This window comes from Stegostoma tigrinum, chromosome 11 (genome assembly GCF_030684315.1).
Source record: "Stegostoma tigrinum isolate sSteTig4 chromosome 11, sSteTig4.hap1, whole genome shotgun sequence".
Lineage (NCBI taxonomy): Eukaryota > Metazoa > Chordata > Chondrichthyes > Orectolobiformes > Stegostomatidae > Stegostoma > Stegostoma tigrinum.
Genome location: NC_081364.1, coordinates 13,093,672 through 13,117,958, shown reverse-complemented (window position 1 = coordinate 13,117,958; position 24,287 = coordinate 13,093,672). Strand labels below are relative to the sequence as shown.

At 44.4% G+C, this 24,287-nt stretch overlaps 1 protein-coding gene across 4 annotated transcripts in view; it reads left to right on the top strand.

Annotated features, from left to right (window-relative positions):
- The window catches only part of LOC125460389 (caM kinase-like vesicle-associated protein), a 137,571-nt gene that overhangs the window by 13,119 nt on the left and 100,165 nt on the right, over positions 1-24,287 (top strand). The window contains exon 1 of one of the 4 annotated variants that reach the window (XM_048547830.2): positions 18,929-19,759. The exons of the other annotated variants lie outside the window; for them this stretch is intronic. The gene's annotated coding sequence lies outside the window, so the exon portion shown is untranslated. Of the gene's footprint in view, positions 1-18,928; positions 19,760-24,287 lie in introns of those variants that run through there. 4 annotated transcript variants of the gene reach the window in all.

Below are 24,287 nucleotides of genomic sequence, written 5' to 3'. Positions count from 1 at the left end.
TGTAAACCTCTGACTTTACCCACATAGCCTACAGGAGTTCCATCTCTAATTTTTATAATGAGGGACCTGGAATTTATTCATTTGTCTCCTGTGTACATATGAGAGGAAATAATTTGTCAGTGATATATAATAGCAGATAACCACGCTGAAAAGTAAAGCAGAGAATGTGTGGAGGGTGCTCTCTGTGGGTTAAACAGGGATGAAAACACATTTGTATCAAAGACAGATCATTACGTAAATATTTATATGTATTAACTGACCTTGCATGCAATTGCTCAAAGACAGCTTGCAATCTGGAGCCACACTGGGGATTTTTAACGTGAGACCCTTATTCAAGGGGTACTGATCTAGAGCATATTCTTAACGAGATTGGCATTTATTGCCCATCTCAGTTACCCTGAGAAGGTGGTGGTGAGCGTCATTCTACATGAGCTGCAGACAACTGAATGGCTTTGGTCAGCAAGGACCAGAGTTGCGCACATTGTGTATGTCACCTCATGGTGTTCAAACTCAAGTGACGGAAAGCCAGACAGGCCAAGGGTAGAAACCTGCTTAATCCATGTGTTACTAATGAGCCAGGTTGGTTTTTTTAAGGTAAAGCCCAGGGCTTTTTATTGTTGTGCCAGCCCGGGGATTTAGATCACTAAAAATAGACTTAGTAACTATTCCAGGAGTCGGTCAAGTATTATTGCCACATTGTTGGACGTTTACTGAGCTCAGAAATTCTAGGATACATGTTGGAAATGTTTGTTTTAAATGGGATGTAGAATCAGTTGATGAGGTAAGCATTTCCTGGCAGTCTCGAATCAGGCTTGAGAAAGTGATGAATAGGAAAGGTTTAGAGGGATGTGGCCAAAATGGAGGCAAATGGGACTAGATTAGTTTGGGAAGCCTGGTTGGCATGGACGAGTCGGACTGAGGGGTCTATTCCCATGCCGTATTACTCTATGACTATATTAAGACTTTGTACAGTCAACAATGTAAAATGAAAACAAGCTCTCTTTTATTCATTCAAAAATGTGAAGAACTGGCATTTTCAAACACAATGAATGGCATTCTAGGACTTTTCAGAGGGTAAATAAGAACTTACCACATTGCTCAGGTCTGGAGCCACAAACAGGCCACACTAGGTCAGACTGGTAGATTTCCATCCCATGGTGGGATGACTCAGTGGTTAGAGGTAATGGGAACAGCAGATGCTGGAGAATGCAAGATAACAAAGTATGAAGCTGGATGAACACAGCAGGCCAAGCAGCATCTCAGGAGCACAAAAGCTGACGTTTCGGCCCTAGACCCTTCATCAGAGAGGGGGATGGGGAGAGGGTTCTGGAATAAATAGGGAGAGAGGGGGAGGCGGACCGAAGATGGAGAGTAAAGAAGATAGGTGGAGAGGAGAGTATAGGTGGGGAGGTAGGGAGGGGATAGGTCAGTCCAGGGAAGACGGACAGGTCAAGGAGGTGGGATGAGGTTAGTAGGTGGGAAATGGAGGTGTGGCTTGAGGTGGGAGGAGGGGATAGGTGAGAGGGAGAACAGGTTAGGGAGGCGGGGACAAGCTGGGCTGGTTTTGGGATGCAGTGGGGGTAGGGGACGAGCTGGGCTCGATAGGGGAAGGGGAGATTTTGAAGCTGGTGAAGTCCACATTGATACCATTGGGCTGCAGGATTCCCAGGCGGAATATGAGTTGCTGTTCCTGCAACCTTCGGGTGGCATCATTGTGGCAGTGCAGGAGGCCCATGATGGACATGTCGTCTGAGGAATGGGAGGGGGAGTGGAAATGGTTCACGACCGGGAGGTGCAGTTGTTTTACTGCAAACCGAGCTGAGGTGTTCTGCAAAGCGGTCCCCAAGCCTCCGCTTGGTTTCTCCAACTGACTCAGTGGTTAGCGCTGCTCCCTCACAGCACTTCAATTCTGCCCTCAAGCAACTGTCTGTGTGGAGTTTGCATGTTCTGCGTGTGTCTGCGTGAGTTTCTCTCTGGGTGCTCTGGTTTCTTCCTACGATTCAAAGATGTACAGGTCAGGCAGATTGGCCATGGGAAATGCAGGGTTACCGGGATAGGGTGGGTACAGGTGGGATGCTCTTTTTGAGGGTTGGTGAGGACTTAGTGGGCTAAGTGGCCTGATATAAAAGACACTGGTGAACCAGCAGTTCTCTTGCTAGTTTCCTGATTGCCATTACAGATTTCAATTAATTGAATTTAAGTTCTTTTGCTGCCGTGGTGGTATTTGAATTCATAACTCATCCGTTCAAGCATCTGAATTACTAGTCAAGTGACATAATACTGTGATACAGAAGGAAGCAGAAATTGCCTAAATGTTAACCTTACATTTCCCAGTAATGTGTTGCAGATTTGCAAGACACTTTAATCTCTTTCAGTACTGCTGTAAATTTAAGTTAGAGTCTTGGAGGGGACTTAACCTCACAACTTCAAACACATAAAAAGAAAGCGACAGTTTCTCTATTCCACATTTTACTTCAGTGGAGGAGAATCAGGACTTTCCCCTACAGCTCAGAAATTAAATTTATCACAGTGAAGAAGAAATTAGGCATTAGAGTGAAGAACTCCCGTGAGGTTTACGTCTCACTGACTTCTAGATACAGGGTCACATCTGAAAACAATAGCATTGACTGGCATATAAAGGCTAGTGGTACAGCGGTAGCATCCCGATGCCTGGGTTCAAGTCCCACCTGCTCCAGAGGTGTGTAATTGCATCCCTGAATAGCTTGATTAGAAAAATAGGTTAAAAAGGCCAGTAATGGAATGATCATGTTCATATCTCTTGGTTAAGAGGCCTGAGTTCAAGTTTTATCTGCTCCAGATATGTATCATAGCATGTCAAAACAGGTTGATTAAATGAAATCTATAAAGGTCAATAGTGCAGTGGTAGTATTCCTGGCTCTGAGCAAGGAGGCCCAGGGCTGCATCACAACATCTCTGAACAGATTGATTAGAAAACCAATACCAAAAAAAAATAAAGGCAATGTTAAGAAAATTCCTGCATTAATGCTGAATCTTTTGTTACTTCAGGACATCCCAAAATACTTCACAAATTAATTAAGCACTTTATAAGTTGTAGCCACTGTTATACTATTAGTTGGAATCAAATTGTGCACAGCTACCTTGCACAGCTGAACAAAAATGTGATAGCGACCAAATAATATTTTGTTTTATTTTTGGTTAAAGAGTTTATGTTGGTCAGGGCAATAGGGAAAACTTCCCTGCTTCCAATTGTGCGAAAGAACTTTATACTTCTATCTGAGAAGATGGATGTGGTTTTACAATGTATTGGAGAAATAGCATTTTCTTCGATAGTGCAACAGTACATCAGTGCTACATCACAGTGTCAGCCTGCGTTCTGTCTGTTCTCAGGTTGATGGAATGGGAATAGAATTTACAATCTTCAGAATCACATTTAGCAGGGTTGGCACATTCCAAACTGTAATGCTGAAAACCAATTCATTGTTGAACTCAGTAGCAAATGAATGGGGTACAGCAGTTTAACTCTGCTCTCGTAGTTTTGCATCCTCCACTCTCCTGGTTAGACAATGTGTAAGATTACTAGTTCGCTTGTGTACCTTTTATTGGATGGTTAGTTAAGCACATTTAAGAGGAACTTGCTAACACAGTAGGAGAGTCAGGAGACATATCCTTGCAATGTTGGCTCTGTGAATGTATCTATTTCATTAAAATGAAACTGGCTCCTTCACCCATCATTCTACATTTTTTGTTATAAAAGAAGGAACTTTTTCGATTTAAGCATCACCCGAGCATAACTGGTGGGGATCTAGGTAGCACAATAGATTGGAGAGTATTTTATAAATCCATCCTTCTATTCTGTGGTAGCGAGGTTTTGTTCTGCTCTCTATGAGGTTATTTTACATTGTTTCAACTTGGTTTTAAGGAGATGCAAATCAGCCTATGTGTTATGGCAAGATTGAGTTGGCAAAGGTGGAAATCTAGTGCAGGAAACAAATGAAAAGAAAATGCTGTTTCATTGAGGGAAGTGGATTAGGAAGATTATTTGAAGTCCCCACGGAGTTTAATTTTATGTATCGACCATTTTGTACCTAAAATGAGAATGTAGGTACTAAAACTGGAAGCAAAAGATGAGAACATGCTTTATGCCGATGTTGATGTACTCAACAAACCAGGATTGAGGACCTTCTCATTGTAAGCAAACTATTGTCTCATTAATCTTTAGTTGATAGATATTCTTACAGAAGCAACATAACAGAGGTAGTCATCATATCAGCATTTAACTGATTTACTGTCAGGTATTGAACAAGATGAGAATGATAGTATATGTGTGAATTCTTGTTGAAGACCAGTGACAGGTCTTGCAGGAACATGATCGACTACAGATCTATTCGTTTTTTTTAAAAATTGCAACAAGTTGTCATTATTAAGCCTCATAAAAAAATCGGCTGGGTTGTGTAATATTGTGATGAACCAATGCATCTGTTCCATTAATCTTCAAGGCTTTGAGCCGAATAGGACTCAAAATTGATTTACGATTCTGGCACAACTATTTAAAATGAGGAACTGTTGGCTAATTCTGGCATGGAGTTACACAAGATAGATCAAAAATGTTTGGGGCTGAAGTGTCATTTTCACTATGTGTTGCAGTAAAAGCAAAATCCCAGCTAGAATAAAAAAAACGAATTATAATTGGTTACAATTATGGGACTATCAACTTTGATCTGTGTTAACACTTGAATAAGAAGAATTTGCGACTCAGGATTGAAATTGGCAGTGTGAAGTGTATGGTATCAGAGTTCTCCTTCAGATGAGATATCGAAGCTCAGCCTCTTTCTGCCTATTCAGGTGGAAACAAAGGATTCTTTTTGAATAACAAGGGAGATTTTCCAATACCTTGGCACCATCTAACACACCCATTCTGTCAAGCCCCACTTCCACTTTTCATGCTCTTAGTAGACTGTTGGTGAAGGAGGAGACCAGAGTCACTTTTATTTTTCTGAAATACATTCATTCACAGAGTGAAATCTTGCAGGGGTATATTTCCTGACTCTACTCCTCTATTAGTAAGTTCCTCTCTATTTGTAAAAACTGAAAGAACTGCAGATGCTGTAAATCAGAGGCAAAAACAGAAATTGCTGGAAAAGCTCAGCAGGCCTGGCAGCATCAGTGGAGAAAAATCAGAGTTAACGTTTCAGGTCTGAGGAAGGGTCACTTGATCCAAAATGTTAACTTTGATTTCTCTCCATAGATGTTCCAGACTTGCTGAGATTTTTGAGTTATTTCTATTTTAATTTCCTCTTTACATGTGCTTAACTAACCATCCAATCAATACCTTCAACCAACATGTACTTAATTTCAATTAATATAATTAACACCACACTATTGGGAGAAAGTGCTTAAAGCCACTATTTTAAATTTATTGTCCTGAACTCACCATTATAACAGCCAATCGTTCTACTATTTCTCCAATGAATGAAATCTGAAATGAAAGCAGAAACTGGTTAAAAATGCACAGCAGGATAGTTAGAACTTGTGGAGAGACAAAACAGATTCTGAAATTCAAGTGTAACTAGAAAAGGTAGATGACAGAAATGTAATCATCTATACTTTCTCTTGGCAGATAATCCCATTGCTAATCATTCCTTCACGTCCACAAAAATGTATTGGACATGTATTTCTCAGCATGTGTTGAAAATTCTCAGCCATGTGATTAAACATTATATCTCAACTATGCTCAAGATAATTGTCCAGTACACAGTAACTATGAGGCATTTTTCATGATAGAAATGTATTGAGTTATAATGTTCTTCTCTCAGAGGGTTGTAAGTCTTTGAAATTCCTTTCCATAGAGAGCTGTGGGCCAGAGTCCTTGTGTATATTTTAGAGATAGATAGACAGACAGACAAACAACTCAAGATTTATGGGGGAAGGACAGGATGTTGTTGGTAGGAATGATGGATCAGTCATGATCCTATTGAATGGTGGAGCAGGCTTGAGAGCCTGGCCTACTCCTATTCCTAACCCTTATAATGTTATGGTGAGTGCATTTAACCTTAATAAGTCATCTTTGTTCAACATCAAATTTGAAATCTGGTGGGTTACTCGCAGTGCAAAACTTTGCAACCCAGAAAAAATACTGTCAGTGTTGGCTACTGTACACAGATCTCAGCCAATGTTGCTATTTTAATCAGAACATCCCAAAATTAAACAGTACCTGGGAAAAGTTGCATGTCATATAATAGTCTCAAATTAGCAAAAGTTTTTCACGATGAAGTCCCCCAGAGTACCATTCTCTCAACATAACACACCCTAAAACATGATATTACCACCACCGTGAGAATTGTGTCACTGGTGAACAGAATTCAGGCAGATAATGTTAGGATGAAATCGGACGGGAAAGGGATAATGGAGAGCGTGATTCAAGAGGGAGAGTAGTCCAGGCAGAGAGAGAAGTTGACAGAGAGAGGGATAGAAAGGGCAGCAATATTGACAGAGAGATGCAGTGGCATAAATAATTCACAAGGATAAAAGTCTGAAGTGTCCAGAACATATAATGAAGGAAACTGAGAGATGAAATAGTTTTAAGGTTGTGAGTGAGTTTTATTGTCGGAACCATTGCCACTGCATTTATCTTGGTCTCGTCCTCAGTCTGTTTTGGAGGAAGTTCTTTCCTTTAAGGTGTAAGGCGTTTGATAAGGTTCCCCATGGCAGGCTGATGGAGAAAGTGAAGTCACATGGGGTCCAGGGTGTGCTAGCTAGGTGGATAAAAAACTGGCTGGGCAACAGGAGACAGAGGGTAGTAGTAAAAGGGAGTTTCTCAAATTGGAGACCTGTGACCAGTGGTGTTCCACAGGGATCTGTGCTGGGACCACTGTTGTTTGTGATATATGTAAATGATCTGGAGGAAGGTGTAGGTGGTCTGATCAGCAAGTTTGCTGATGACACTAAGATTGGTGGAGTAGCTGATAGTGAAGGGGACTGTCAGAAATTACAGCAGAATATAGATAGACTGGAGAGTTGGGTAGATAAATGGCAGATGGAGTTCAATCTTGGCAAATGCGAGGTGATGCATTTTGGAAGATCAAATTCAAGGGCGAACTATACAGTAAATGGAAAAGTCCTAGGGAAAATTGATGAACAGAGAGATCTGGGCGTTCAGGTCCATTGTCCCCTGAAGGTGACAATGCAGGTCAATAGGGTGGTCAAGAAGGCATATGGCATGCTTTCCTTCATTGGGCAGGGTACTCAGTACAAGAGTTGGCAGGTCATGTTGCAGTTGTATCGGACTTTGGTTCGGCCACATTTAGAGTACTGTGTACAGTTCTGGTCGCCACATTAACAAAAGGATGTGGATGCTTTGCAGAGGGTGCAGAGGAGGTTCACCAGGATGTTGCCTGGTATGGTAATATGGTATAGCTATGAAGAGAGGTTGAATAGATTAGGATTATTTTCATTAGAAAGACGGAGATTGAGGGGGCACCTGATTGAGGTCGACAAAATCATGAGGGGTATAGACAGGGTGGATAGCAAAAATCTTTTTCCCAGAGTCAGGGACTCAATTACTAGGGGTCATGAGTTCAAAGTGAGAGGAGGAAAGTTTTAGGGAGATATGCGTGGAAAGTTCTTTACACAGAGGGTGGTGGGTACCTGGAACGCGTTGCCAGTGGAGGTGGTAGACACAGAAATGTTAGCGTCTTTTAAGATATATTTGGACAGGTACATGGATGGGCAGTGAGCAAATGGACACAGACCGTTAGAAAATAGATGACAGGTTTAGACAGAGGATCTTGATCGGCGTAGGCTTGGAGGGCCAAAGGGCCTGTTCCTGTGCTGTAGGTTTTTTTGTTCTTCGTTCTTTGTTCTTTACTTACGGAATGGCTGAATAAACTAACAGAATCATTTACTGAAGGGTCACTGGACCCGAAACTTTAACTCTGATTTCAATGCGCAGGTGTTGCCACACGTGCTACGATTTTCCAGCATTTTCCATTTTTGTTGAGTTGTTCACTGAGGATAACTCGTTATTTAAAAACGGTGTTTTGATATGTGTCACTGAATTCAATAAAGGAGGAGGCTGGCTTCATCAATAAGCTTAAATTCGCCTCATTGTAGCCCATTGACAAATGTCATAATAACAAATGTTGTGTTAAAGGGAGATAGATTCCATTTTGTATTGCAATCTGGTGATGAAACACTGTTGACCAAATCAAAATTAAAGGTGGATTGTCCCCATTTTTAGTTCAAGGATTTCATTGAAGGAGATTGATGACGTGCAGCCCACCATGATTCAGATTTTCACACACAGTCTTCCACTCTTCATTTTATTAATGATGCAACAGGGCATTTGGCCCCCGTTCTCACTGAATCATATTGCTGGAGAGGGAGAAGGGCCTATTAGTGCCAATACCTTCCAGTGTCCACACCACTGGCACTTATGTTCAAAGGCCAACACCAGATCACTGCAGGCTAGGAACAGCCGCTCATACTCTGGCACTGGAGCCTCTAGATTTGATATATGGCCAAGAAGAAGAGGAAATCTCACTGCCTGCTTAGTGGACAGGTACCAGGAGGTCTCGATGGATGGAGTGTCAGAAAGGAGGGCAGCCCTTTGTCCATCTGACCACCATAGGAAGCCATGCCACCAGACCAAGCAATGCCTGGACACACATTGGAACCCAGGTTAGTGCTGTATCCTGATGAAGTGGAAAAGCTAGCGAGGCAGTAAGAAGGTCAATAATCTTCGGCTCTCCGCAAGGCTAAGTGCCACCATCTTCTCCCTGCTACCTCACACTCTCAGGATTATCACTCACTCTACACATCTCACCAAGGATTGTGGACTACGACTCTCAGTATTGCACCCTTCATATCTGGTCGACAGCTCTCAACCTACTTATCTTCACAGATTCCTAATTCTTCATGCCCTCTATGCTTCCTACTTAACCGACCTCTCCTTCTCCTGCTCCTGCATCACCACCAAAAACTCTCTCATCCATTTCCATCATACTCAACCGCTCCCTTTGTCTCATTGCACAAAGAATTGAACTGGGTCAAGAGGTTCAAGTCCAGGTGGTGAGGGTAGGTTTATGGAAAATATCAGCCTCTTCACTCCCTATGATGAAAAACTAACCAGTGAAATACACAGAGATAATGGGAACTGCAAATGCTGGAGATTCCAAGATAACAAAATGTGAGGCTGGATGAACACAGCAGGCCAAGCAGCATCTCAGGAGCACAAAAGCTGATGTTTCGGGCCTAGACCCTTCATCATCATCCCCCTCTCTGATGAAGGGTCTAGGCCCGAAACGTCAGCTTTTGTGCTCCTGAGATGCTGCTTGGCCTGCTGTGTTCATCCAGCCTCACATTTTATTAACAGTGAAATACACAACTGCTTTTGTGTCTTCATGAACAGTTTGGTGACCACCTTGAAGACCCAGATCTGTCACACTCTGCACCTGCTTGATATGCATTGGGACCTGCACTCCATTACTTTAGCCATAGCTGATGACCATTAACGTCAAGGCAAGAAGGGACATAGGAACTCACTCCTCACAGAAGGACTGATGTTGCTGGCAGGCATTCACTGGGAGAAGGAACTCCCCCCGAAGGTTCTTCTCAAAACAGACTGGTCCCTTCTCCTCTCCCCATCCATGTTTCTAAAGCCTGCAGCAGTTTAAGCCGAGGGAAGGGAGCCTGCATCTGGCCCCCAATTTAGGTCCAAAGATACCAGGGAATGACGACCATTGCCTTCCACACCAACAGGACAGGCTCTTTCCACCCCAGCTACAGGACTGCACTTGAACCAATGCAGAGACAGAGGCAGAAGAACACTTACTGAGGGTGCAGAAGTAACATGGATGAAATAATATTGCAAATGATCCTTCACGCTTGTAGCAAAATATTCACTTGCACTGTCCAAATGTCTGCTCAACTGTAATCTTTGCTGTCAAAACTGATTAAGTCACATCCATGTGAGAGATCAGCCATTTCAGATGTTCCAGGGATGGGAGAACCCGCAAATGCCAAGTTTAAGTTCAGCATTATGAGAGCCAAGCCCAACAACTGGCTGGGACAGAATCTTAAAGGCATAAAGCGATCAGGTAAAAGAGCCAAAACATCATTTTCACACTCAGAAGAGACTCAGTAATAACATGTAGCAAAACTCAATGCTAAAAGTTTCAGTGTTGGGAAATAGTGAAATTTTTGGTTGTTTTATCAAGGGATTTGCTGAATATATCTCCTGAAATGACATAGCATGGATTTGATGCACTGAAAGGCCTCCTTCTGTGCCCCAGTGACTCTGCTTCGAGCTGCCAACTTTAAATATTCCTGTCTCTCATTTGGCATCCAGACCAACTGGGTGGCACTGGCTGCACTAACAATGAAGAATAGCTTCTACAGGTATTTATCTTATTGAAAAGAAATACCACGGTGACAATACAAATAAAACAAGCAACAATATACTCATAGATAATGGGAACTGCAGATGCTGGAGAATTCCAAGATAATAAAATGTGAGGCTGGATGAACACAGCAGGCCAAGCAGCATCTCAGGAGCACAAAAGCTCTCTCCACCTATCTTCTTTACTCTCCATCTTCGGTCCGCCTCCCCCTCTCTCCCTATTTATTCCAGTTCCCTCTCCCCATCCTCCTTTCTGATGAAGGGTCCAGGCCCGAAACGTCAGCTTTTGTGCTCCTGAGATGCTGCTTGGCCTGCTGTGTTCATCCAGCCTCACATTTTATTATCTTGGAATTCTCCAGCATCTGCAGTTCCCATTATCTCTGATACTATTTTAACCTCACTGCGAAGCCTCTTCCAGGGAATCCTAACCTGAAGAAGTTACCCTCCTCCCTCCGGACCAACCTCAGGGAATCTCTCTCCCATTGCAACTCTCTTGTAATCTCTTCGGCCTTGAAACTGCTCGACCATGTCCTGAAGCAAACCAGGTACCACAGCCACACCACCTTCCTCAGCACCTGCCTACAGAACCAGATCATCCCCAAGGGACTACATTCTACATTTCAGCCTTCCCAATTTGGCCCCAACCGTGACCACCTCTACACCCAGAATATTCAGACCCTTCAGAAGCGTTTCTCCCTGCGAGTCCTGGAACAGACACTTGCAGCCATGCGCCGGCACCTCCACACACTGCAATCCAGCCTACCCCAGCTCAACGCCTTCCTCTCCCAGACCTGCAAAGGACCTCTGCTGTTTTTCATCCTCCACAGGATCCACAGACTGAACATTCAGTTCCACTCAGCTTTACTGGACACCAAAAATCGTAAGTACAACCAACTCACTGGCTCCTGCCACCCACAAGAGGATTCCTGCGCCTCCCAAATCCCGACTCTGTCCCTGCCCCTCCCCCACCTGCCGCCATTAACCATGAGGACACGGCCGGAGACCCCACGGATGACGTCACATCCGCCTCCGCCGGCCACAGAACTTGCGGAACCGCTGCTGCAGTCACCACTTCCACGTCCAGGTACTACAGCCCACACACCACCCTCACCTCAGCTGCTGCCGCCCACCCCGATCCTCCCACCGCCGACGGAACCCCGCCCACGGCCGACGCCGACAGAACCCCGCCCACGGCCGGCGAAACCCCGCCCACGGCCGACACCGACGGAACCCCGCCCACAACCTCCACAGCCAGCAACCCCAGAGAAGACAGCCACACTGAGCCCTGCCGCATCTTCACCATCCTCCCAGACCTCCCACTGACTGAGGACGAACGGTCAGTCCTCAGTAAGAGGCTCACCTTTGTCCCCCTACAACCACACATCAACGAATACCAGTCACGGTTGGACATATAGCAGTTTTTCCGCCGTCTTCGCCTCCACACCTACTTCTTCAACCGGGAACCTAACCCTCCTTCCACTGACCCCTTCACCCGCTTCCAACACAAGTCCTCCTCCTGGACACCACCCCCAGGCCTCCTACCCTCCCTCAACCTCTTCATCTCCAACTGCCGTCGAGACATTAACCGCCTCAACCTCTCCACCCCTCTCACCCACTCCAACCTCTCCCCCGCAGAACGGGCAGCCCTCCGCTCCCTCCGCTCCAACCCCAACCTCACCATCAAACCCGCAGACAAGGGTGGCGCAGCGGTAGTATGGCGCACTGACCTCTACATCGCCGATGCCAGACGCCAACTCTCCGACACCACCTCCTACCGCCTCCTCGATCATGACCCCACACCCGAGCACCAAACCATCATCTCCAACACCATTCACGACCTCATCACCTCACGGGACCTCCCACCCACAGCCTCCAACCTCATTGTTCCCCAACCCCGCACGGCCCGTTTCTATCTCCTTCCCAAAATCCACAAACCTGCCTGCCCTGGTCGACCCATCGTCTCAGCCTGCTCCTGCCCCACCGAACTCATCTCCACCTATCTGGACTCCATTTTCTTCCCTTTGGTCCAGGAACTCCCCACCTACGCCCGTGACACCACCCACGCCCTCCACCTCCTCCAGGACTTCCAATTCCCTGGCCCCCAACACCTCATATTCACCATGGACGTCCAGTCCCTATACACCTGCATTCCGCACGCAGATGGCCTCAAGGCCCTCCGCTTCTTCCTGTCCCGCAGGCCCAACCAGTACCCCTCCACCGACACTCTCATCCGCCTAGCTGAACTCGTCCTCACCCTCAACAACTTCTCTTTTGACTCCTCCCACTTCCTACAGACTAAGGGGGTGGCCATGGGCACCCGCATGGGCCCCAGCTATGCCTGCCTCTTTGTAGGTTACGTGGAACAGTCCCTCTTCCGCACCTACACAGGCCCCAAACCCCACCTCTTCCTCCGGTACATTGATGACTATATCGGCGCCGCCTCTTGCTCCCCAGAGGAGCTCGAACAGTTCATCCACTTCACCAACACCTTCCACCCCAACCTTCAGTTCACCTGGGCCATCTCCAGCACATCCCTCACCTTCCTGGACCTCTCAGTTTCCATCTCAGGCAACCAGCTTGTAACTGATGTCCATTTCAAGCCCACCGACTCCCACAGCTACCTAGAATACACCTCCTCCCACCCACCCTCCTGCAAAAATTCCATTCCCTATTCCCAATTCCTCCGCCTCCGCCGCATCTGCTCCCACGATAAGACATTCCACTCCCGCACATCCCAGATGTCCAAGTTCTTCAAGGACCGCAACTTGCCCCCCACAGTGATCGAGAACGCCCTTGACCGCGTCTCCCGTATTTCCCGCAGCGCATCCCTCACACCCCGCCCCCGCCACAACCGCCCTAAGAGGATCCCCCTCGTTCTCACACACCACCCTAGCAACCTCCGGATACAACGCATCATCCTCCGACACTTTCGCCATTTACGGTCCGACCCCACCACCCAAGACATTTTTCCATCCCCACCCCTGTCTGCTTTCCGGAGAGACCACTCTCTCTGTGACTCCCTTGTTCGCTCTACACTGCCCTCCAACCCCACCACACCCGGCACCTTCCCCTGCAACCGCAGGAAATGCTACACTTGCCCCCACACCTCCTCCCTCACCCCTATCCCAGGCCCCAAGATGACATTCCACATTAAGCAGAGGTTCACCTGCACATCTGCCAATGTGGTATACTGCATCCACTGTACCCGGTGTGGCTTCCTCTACATTGGGGAAACCAAGCGGAGGCTTGGAGACCGCTTTGCAGAGCACCTCTGCTCAGTTCACAACAAACAACTGCACCTCCCAGTCGCAAACCATTTCCACTCCCCCTCCCATTCTTTAGATGACATGTCCATCATGGGCCTCCTGCACTGCCACAATGATGCCACCCGAAGGTTGCAGGAACAGCAACTCATATTCCGCCTGGGAACCCTGCAGCCTAATGGTATCAATGTGGACTTCACCAGTTTCAAAATCTCCCCTTCCCCTACTGCATCCCAAAACCAGCCCAGTTCGCCCCTCCCCCCACTGCACCACACAACCAGCCCAGCTCTTCTCCCCCACCCACTGCATCCCAATACCAGTCCAACCTGTCTCTGCCTCCGTAACCGGTTCTTCCTCTCACCCATCCCTTCCTCCCACCCCAAGCCACACCCCCATCTACCTACTAACCTCATCCCACCTCCTTGACCTGTCCGTCTTCCCTGGACTGACCTATCCCCTCCCTACCTCCCCACCTATACTCTCTCCACCTATCTTCTTTACTCTCCATCTTCGGTCCGCCTCCCCCTGTCTCCCTATTTATTCCAGTTCCCTCTCCCCATCCCCCTCTCTGATGAAAGGTCCAGGCCCAAAACGTCAGCTTTTGTGCTCCTGAGATGTTGCTTGGCCTGCTGTGTTCATCCAGCCTCACATTTTATTATCCAACAATATACTCATAACCTGGTTGTGGACAATATGAAAATAAAACACAGTATAACACAGTGGAAGAAATGCTCAAAATTAGCCATTTCAGTACACAAACATGTCGCAACATGCAGGACCTTATGAAATGAAATGCAAGGTCTACTGCACTCGACATTTTACATTCACTGCATTTAAAGTCATAGAGATGTGCAGCAGAGAAACAGACCCTTCGGTCCAACTCATCCATGCCGACCAGATATCCTCAATTAATCTCATCCCATTTGTCAGCATTTGGCCCATATCCCTCGAAACCTTTCCAATTCATATACCTATCCAGATGCCTTTTAAATGCTGTAATTATACCAGCCTCCACCACTTCATCTGGCAGCTCATTCCACACATGCACCATCCTCTGCATGAAAATGTTGCCCCTCAGGTCCCTTTTAAATCTTTCCCCCACACACCTTAAACCTATGCCCTCTAGTTTCGAGCTCCCCTCACCTGGGAAATAGACCTCGGCTGTTCACCCTATCCACGACACTCATGATTTTATAAACCTTTTCTCAGGTCACCCCATCAGCCTCCAATGCTCCAGGTTGTTTTGCAAAGGATTGTAACACTGAGATGGACTCGCTGGCCAGCCTTCTGTTCCCTTGTTTCTGACACATTTAGTCAGAAGTGCTCTGATGCAGACACATTGCTGCTACTAGCGGTTGACTCAGCAATCTAGATTTTGTGCTTCCTGGTAACATTCCCAGCATCTCCCATGGAATTGCCTGTGCACTCGATAACGTGATTACCTTGGACGCCTACTAAAAACTGAACCAGTCTTCTTCTGGCCTGTAATTTTTAAAAGCCAATGCTAAGCTACTCCCTTTGAGTAAGTGGTCTCAATAGGCTTTGTAAAGTCAGTTAAAGGGCTGGTTATTGACTGAAACCTCATGTTAATCCTGTTACTTGGGATGAGGCCAGTTAATGGACTTAGAAATCCAGCACGACTGCTCTTTTTTGTTTTAACATAGTTTTGACACTGTCTGAAGTGTAATTGACGTCCTTAATTAAAGGGAGGCAGACAGGCAAAATGAATCAAATGATTGTGTTTGGTATCCTGGTCTAAGTTTGAATTGTCTGTCACAGTATGACTGGTTCTGTGTCAATTTCCTACAAACAGGAAGCTGTTTTTGACATTGTAATACGAGGGTAAAGGCTGTGTGGTATCAACTGACAGAGCAGGGGTCATTACTGAGATTTACTCATCACCGTGGCACTTCTGTGTGTCTGATAGTATCTTGTGTAGGAAAAAAATCACAAATAATGCACAAAATGGGAATCTTCTCAATCAGCTTCCAGCCACCATTGATAAAAATATCTTTGGACACGAATGTTTGGGAGCAAGTTTCCGATATCTGCAGACGACTCTCTTCCAGACACTCACAAGAGGGAGCAGTTTTTGTGGAAATGATTTAGATTTTTATTCAACAATATTAGAAATCTTTTAATGACAAAACAGCCTAGGGCAGGAAATGATTGCTTTTAAATAGGACGGAGCTCTGGTTGAGGTTGAGCATCATGCAAAAGGCCTCTCTTGTTAAGGTTTAGAACAGTTGGTGCAGATGTTAGTAAATAATGAAGGGAAAGTCAACCTGTTTTCATCAGTGTCACTTATAAATGGTGAAATTTGCATTTTATATCAACACCTTAGGAATATAGCCAAAAATCAGACAGAAATGATAAGACAATGTAAGGCAAAATATTACAGTAAAAAAAATCTGAAATGAAACAGAAAGTGCTGGAGAATCTCAGCGAGCCCGTGGAGACAGAAACAAAGTTAACGTTCATCCAGCTCCACACCGTGTTATCTCAGATTCTCCAGCATCAGCAGTTGCTACTATCTCAGTCAAAAATGACTGTTTGGACTCAAATTGTTAACTTAGTTTCTCTCCTTCCACAGATACTGCCAGACCTGATGAAGGGTCTAGGCCCGAAACGTCAGCTTTTGTGCTCCTGAGATGCTGCTTGGCCTGCTGTGTTCATCCAGCTCCACACTTTGTTATCTTGGAATCTCCAGCATCTGCAGCTCCCATTATCTCTCTCTCTACTGCCAGACCTGCTGAGTTTCTGCAGCATTTTCTGCTTATAGTTTCGTTAGGAATAATTTCTGCTTCCCATTGTAAACTTTGTTTCTTAGATGATGTAATCTCAGACTGAACTCATTCGATAGAATCATGGAATTCTGTCGTTGTGCAGTGCAGATGGGGTCAGCTCCTCACTATATATCCCAGTAAATAGACATTTGAATAATAGTGGCTGGAAGCTAAAAGAGAAAATTCCCATTTTGTGAACTATTTGAACTCAAGATAACAGTGTCTTCTGAGACTCTTACATTTAAAAAGGGCAGAACTTGATGATTAATCACCTGATGCTTGGGTATATTCTTTGTGAAGGAGAATGAGGGGACCAGATTAGAAAAATAGTTCTCCCTTTTTTGAAGCTAAGAAGGATGCATTGCAAGTATATGGTATATGGTCACAGATCATAGAATCCATACTGTGTGGAAACAGGCCCTTCGGCCCAACCAGTCCAGACTGACCCTTGGAGCACCCCATCCACACCCATAACCCTAAAACCCACCTAAGCTACACATCTCTGAATACTACGGACAATTTAGCAAGGCCAATCCACCTACCCTGCACATCTATGAACAGTGTGAGGAAACCGGAACACCTGGAGGAAACCCAGACAGACACGGGGAGAATGTGCAAACTCCACACAGACTGAGGTTGGAATCAAGCCCGGGTCCCTGGCACTGTGAGGCAGCAGTGCTAACCACTGAGCTACCATGGTCTGAAGAATGTGCCTCAATATTGTAGGATGTTCTTTATCTTGTGACCTCACCACAAGCTGTAAGTCACACTAATATCCTACAGGGTTCTGACACCAATTGAGGCTGAAGTATTCTTCTCAGATATGGGTGTCCATGTTGTGCACAATGCCATTATTGGCCCCACTCTGCACCCTGCTGGTGGAAGGACCTCAGTTACCCTACTTGTTCATTCAAGAGGAATTCTTTCTCTTTATCAGAGGCAGAACCTGCTAGCCAACTTTCTGAGCGTAGTCCACCAGTTGGAGCACCTCCAATGAGAATTAATCACGGAGGTACCTCTTGAGGACAAGTGACATCTGAGCACTCATTTTATGTAGGAAGCAAAGTGCCCATCAAAGCCTCATTAAGCAAGATAGGTAAAAATCATGAAGTAAAAAAGACCACAGTGTAACTTTGAATCATCAAGAGGCAAGGAAAGTTGGTGTTGGTTACGAAAAGGTCTGAAACAGAGATCCTTAAAAAAGCCACTACAGACCACTCCAAAAATAGTTCAAAGCAAAGGATTAGGATGGCACACTCTATATCAACATTGTCTCCCCCTGCCACCAAAGCTATAAATTATCAAGGGCTCACTAGATACTCAAACGTCTCTAATCAGTGACCTGCTCCAAACATGCAAGCAGCTCACCCGCAGAACTTTTCTTTCCTTATTCATTCATGGGGTGAGGGGCATTTATTGCCCATCCCTAATTTCTCAGAGGACAGTGAAGAGTCACTCACATTGCTTTGGGTCTGGAGTGACATGAAGCCAGACCAAGTAAAGGTGGCAGTTTCCTTCCCTGAAGGGCATTAGTGAGTCAGTTGGGTTTTTGCAAAAATCAGCAATGGGTTCATGGTAATCATTACATTTTTAATTCCGGATATTTCATTTAATTCAAATTCCACCATCTGTTGTGGCAGGATTTGAACTAAAGGCCCTGCGTTCAACATTATCTGAGTCTCTGAGTTAACATTCTAGCGATAATACCACTAAGCCATTGCCTCCCATTGGATAGTAGCTAATAATAATAACTAGATTCGATCAGCTCTTAGACTGCATCAGTCAGGTGAACAGAGAGCATTCTATGTATACCTCCAGTTTTGAGAAATCACTGGAGCTTCGGGGGTTGAAATGTGACCTTAAAATGGTTTATAAAATCATGAGGGGTAGGTAAACATATTTCCCTATGGAAGCAGATTTCAAGACTAGGGACCACATTTTTAAGATGAGAGGAGAAAGATTTTAAAAAGACATGAGGGGCAACCTTTTTACACAGAGAGTAGTTTGTGTGTGGAGTGAACTTCCAGGGGATGTGGGTAAAGTTGCAATATTTAAAAGTACAAGAATAAGACATGTTTGGGCGGGGATATGAGCCAAGAACAAGGAAGTAGGACTAGTTAAGTTTGGGATTATGGTCAGCATGGACTAGTTGGACCGAAGGGTCGGTTTCCATGCTCTATGACTCAAGGCGACCACTTCCCCCTCATCCTTCCTGGGTGTCTAATATGTCTTCAATTCTTCATCATTGTGAGATTGAAGCAAGATAATAATGTGTTAACAGTCAGTATGTTCAGGTTCAGTGTGGGGGTGTTAACTGGTTTGACATATATATGTGGCAACACCTTTCCCAGAGCACTTGAGCGTTACATTTCAGAAAAACATTTCAAGAATCCATTTGCTCATATTTTGTAGCATAATTACAAAACACATTTTCGCACCAGTTTGAGCTCATGTGTTTCTGTTGCTATGATTTTGTACAAGTTAATGAAGGATGCTTTCTGTACTTTGTTCGTAATTGGAGCACAACACCTACTTGGGCGTGTGCGATTGTTATTCTGATTTCTAAGCACTGTGTTCCCGTTGATTTTAGATAACTCTTCTCTTTAAAATACTACCTGAAAGTATTTGACACATCGCAGGTCACTACCTTTCCAAAATATACATAACACAATAGCCCCTACAATAATGATATGATGGGGTCAGAAGTGGAAATAGTCCACAGAGCTTGCACAGTTTCATGTACAATTTCTCAAAAATAAGCAGACCAAGCAAAAAGAACTGGATAACTCCCAGATCCTTAAGTAGCAAAATAACTTCTACCCAAACACAAGTACCAGGCAATGACCATCTCCATCAGGATAGAATCTAACCAATTATGTTACCATCAATGAATCAACCACCATCAACTTTGTAATTACTGACCAAAAACAGACCAGACTGACTACAGAAATACCATGGTAATGAGGGCAGGATAATGGTTGTGTATTCTATGTTGAATAACCCACCTTCTGAATGTCCACAAGCCTTCCTACCACATACAAAGCACAATTCAGGAACGTAATGGAAATTCTGCACCTGCATGAATGAGTACAGCTCTGAGAGCACTCAAGAACCACAACAATATCCAAAGCAATTCAGGACAAATATAAAATCAGAAGAGATAGTAGGAACTGCCGATGCTGGAGAATCTGAGATAAGAAGATATTCTGAGATAATCTGAAGAAGGATCTCGACCTGAAACGTCAACTTTCCTGCTCCTCTGATGCTGCTTGGCCGGCTGTGTTCATCCAGCCCTACACCTTGTTATCTGTATAAAATCAGAAGCATTGTTTGTAAGTGTATTTTTTTTGCCAATGCTGATGTCTCTTGTGGGCAGTAATTAGGATCAGTATTTGGAAGCACAGTTTATTTTTATTCTTTTGTGAGACTTGTTTGGGATTATTGTCAGCATGGACTAGTTGGGCCAAAGAGTCGGTTTCCATACTCTATGACTCAAGGCGACCGCTTCCCCCTCATCCTTCCTCGAGTTGTCTAATATGTCTATATTAGAGCCTAGAGGTGAATGGCTTCCTTGGCCAGTTTGAAGGGCAATGAAGTGTCACCCACACTGTTGTAGGCCTGGAGTCACATATAAGCCAGACCAAGCAAGGATGGCAGATTTGTTTCCCTAAAGCACATTAGTGAACTGGTTGGCTTTTTGACAAGATAGTCACATTGCCACCATTGTTGAGACTGACTATCAATTACAGATATTAGTAAATATTTTAACCATCCTGTTTGAAACTAGGCTTCTTGGCTCAAAAAGTAGGGACACTATCAATACACCACAACAGCCCTAAATTCCAGATTTTAATTAATTCCAATCAGCTGCCGTTTGAACCCTTGTCCTCAGAGCATTTGCCTGGTTTCCTGATTATTAGTCCAGTGACATTATCACTATGCTACCATCGTCAATATTTCCACATCACACAGTTTTCATGGCAACAATAATGAGAAAAAGACATTTTTAATCACTTCCCAATCAATTATTCTGTGTTGGAATTGGTCCAGCTGCACTGCAGCTGTCGATATTCCAGAGTATGTTTTATGAAAAACCTTGATCGACCAGAAAAATTTGTTGAGGCTACCAATCTTACTGAACCTTTCAGCTTTTCTCAATAAAAGCCCCACTTTAACCAGTCTAAAAAATGATACCAGATTGTTTTCCAGCAGGGAGCTGGCCTATCCAGCCAACTTGACTTTAAATAGCATACCCAAGAATGTTACCTCTGGCAGACAGAACCCTAGTATTATGGATTTATTTCTGTCCTGCAATGATTTCCCTTCCCCAAGACCACCAAATTGGTGAAGTTAGTCTAAAAGTTGAGCATTCCAAACCAGAGGTTTGCAAATCCAAATTGCAGTTTCTTCTGAATTAGTTTCTCCTGAAGGCTGCTGAGATTTTGGCTATTGAATGCATTGAGCTGGAGACAGCAAGGAAGAAGTTCTGTAACCTAATTTTGCACAGCAAGTGGTTCAAGTATGAAATACCTTGCCTATTGGAGGCTGTTTAGTTAGGACACTGAAAAGGACATTGGATGCATTATTTTGCATTGTAATTGTGCATGGACATGTGGGGAAAAGACAGGAGATTGGCACTAGATAGTAAAGTCGGACTATTAGCTAGTACAGGCACGATGGGCCAAATGGCCACTTTCTTACCCAGATAATTCTGTGGCACTGTGGTCCTTAATTTTCAGTAGCCTTTACTAGAAAGGATATAAAAAAAGTAGGAGTGGGAGTGGGCCATTCAGACCCCCTCAAGCCTACTCCACCATTTAATGAGATCTTGGATGATCTATGATCTCTCTCCATAAAACACAGTGTGGAGTTGGAGGAACACAGCAGGCCAGGCAGCATCAGTGGAGCAGGAAAGCTGGCGTTTCGTGTCGGGACCCTTCTTCAGAATCTGAAACATCAACTTTCCTGCTCCTCTGATGCTGCTTGGCCTGCTGTGTTCCTCCAGCTCCACACTGTGTTATCTCTGACTCCAGCATTGGCAGGTCTTACTATCTGTCACTCCATATACCTGCCTTTGACCTATATCCTTTAATACCTTTGCTTAACAAAAAATTACCTATCACCAGTTTGAATTTAACAACTGATCCTGCATCCACTGCCTCTTGTGGAAGAATATTCCAAACATCTACTGCCCTCTGAGTATAGAAGTGCTTCCTAACATCTCTCCTGAATGGTCTGACCCTAATAAAGTCATAGGGTCATAGAGATATACAACAAGGAAACAGACCCTTTGGTCCAATTTGCCCGTGCTGATCAGATATCCTAAATTAATCTAGTCCCATTTCCCAGCATTTGTCCTATATCACTCTAAACCCTTTGTATTCAGATACCTAACCAAATGCCTTTTAAATGTTATAATTGTACCAGCCTCTACCACTTCCTCTGGCAGCTCATTCCATACATGCACCACACCTGCATGAAAAAGTCGCCCCTTAGGCCCTCTTAAATCCTTCTCCTCTCACCTTTAACCTGTGCACTCTTTCGGACCCCCTCACCCCAGGGAAGAGGCCTAGTCTATTTATCCTATTCATGCCCCCCATGAGTTTATAAACCTCTGTAAGGTCAGCCCTCAGCCTCCAATGCTCCAGGGAAAATAGCCCCAGGCTGTTCAGCCTCTCTCTATTGCTCAAACATTCCAAACCTGGCAACTTTCTTGCAAGTCTTTCCTGAACCCTTTCTAGTTTCACAACATCCTTTCTATATATGCCCCCCAGTTACAGAATCTCCAACCAGTGGGAATAGTTTATCTTTAGTTACTCTCATAGCTTGAGGAGTTTGATGAGATAACCCACTAACCTCCTAAATTCTGGAGACAATAGGCCAAATTTGTATAATCTTTCCTCGTAATTTAACCCTGTGCTCAAAAATAGGGATGACTTTGGGATTGAGGGGACAGAGGGTTAGGGATAAATGAGAACTGCAGATGCTGGAGAATCCAAGATAACAAAGTGTGAAGCTGGATGAACACAGCAGGCCAAGCAGCGTCTCAGGAGCACAAAAGCTGACGTTTCAGGCCTTGACCCTTCATCTGACATTTACACACAAAAAGAAACTGCATCCACTCACTATTTAAACTCACACTGAATTACATAACTTGGCCACTTTGTACAGATGTGCTGTCCTTGTGCCATGATAGGAGCGATTAAAAATCACAATTCTCTCTTCCTTGTCAAGAAACAAAGAATTGATATGTATATAAAAGCAGGTCGTGTACGGGTAAAATGCTGTGGCCAGATATTTTCTAATCAACCAGTTCAGAGTTGCTGTTGTACACTCCCGGCACAGGTAGGTCTTAAACCTAGGTCCCATAGTTCAGAGGTAGAAACACTAGCATTGCACCAAACAATACCTAATATGGTGGCTAGAATCCATTTTGATGTGTGGAAAACACCTGATTCCACTTGTTGTCATTTTTAACCAACCTTACAGAAGTTTATAACATCATGAGGGGTATAGATAGTAGATGTATTTTCCCTAGGATGGTTGATTTCAAGACCAGAGGCTGTGTTTCTAAAGTGAGAGGAGAGAGATTTTAAAAAGACATGCGGGCAAGTTTTTTACGCAGATGGTAGTTTGTGTGTGGAATGAACGTCCTGAGGAAGCGGTGGATGTGGGTACATTTACAACATTTCAAGGACATTTGGATCGGTGCTTGAATAGGAAAGGTTTGGAGGGATATGGGCCAGAAGCAAGCAGGTGGGGACTAATTTAGTTTGGGATTATGTTTGGCAAAGACTGATTGGACCAAAGGGTCTGTTTCCATGCTGTATAATCCCATGACTCTATGTATTATGACCCACCTCAGGTGCACAAGGGACTTGAACCTGGGCTTTCCTAGCCCAGAAGTAGGAACAGTACCCACTGTGCCACGAGAGTCCCCTGCCCCTATGCAACTTATGAAATTACTGCAGAGAATAGTGCTGTTAATGACATTAGGTGTGAGTCGCCCGCTCTAATTCAGATTGAAGTGATCCACATCACTAATTACAGGCTGTTCACAATCCTTTTTCCTGTATCATCTTTAATTATAAGGTAAGGTATTTATTTTCTCATCAGTGTAAAGATGTAATCAAATGAAGCATTTTCCATTTTTGCAACCTTTACCTTTTGGATTTATTTTGCACTCTTTCATATCCAAAATAGTTTTGTACCTTGTGTCCTGTTGATACATATGAGCTCTGCCATTAGGATATGTTAGGTCTTTGGGATAATAGTCATTTAATCACCATATGGTACAGTCAGCACCACCAGATAGAATGTGGTGCCAGTTACATGCTTCCACTGTCATGTTTTCTCCCCTCACTGTCTCTCTATTCATCAGGAGATTGCCAGGATTAGGCGGCCTGAGAGACTGGGTAGACTGGGACATTTTTCCCTGGTGTATAGGAGGCTGACCTTGTCAAGGTTTTGAAAATCATGAGGGGTATAGATAAGCTGAATAGCAGGTGGGGGATTTCAAGACTAGGGTGCATGTTTTTAAGATGAGAAGAGAAAGATTTAAAAAGTACATCAGAGACAACTTTTTTAAACAGAGAGTGATTCACTAGTGGAATGAACTTCCAGAGTGGTGGGTGTGGGTACAGTTGCAATGTTTAAGACATTTGTACAAGTACACGAATAGGAAGGGTTTGGAGGTATATGGGCCAAACACGGGTAGCTGGGATTAGTTTAGCTTGGGATAATGGCTGGCATGGACCCGAGGATCAGTTTCCATGCTGTATGACTCTAAGACTCGCCTAATTAGGTGTGCATATCTTTTGGCTAATCAGAAAAATACTGATTGATTTTTTTTAACAATAA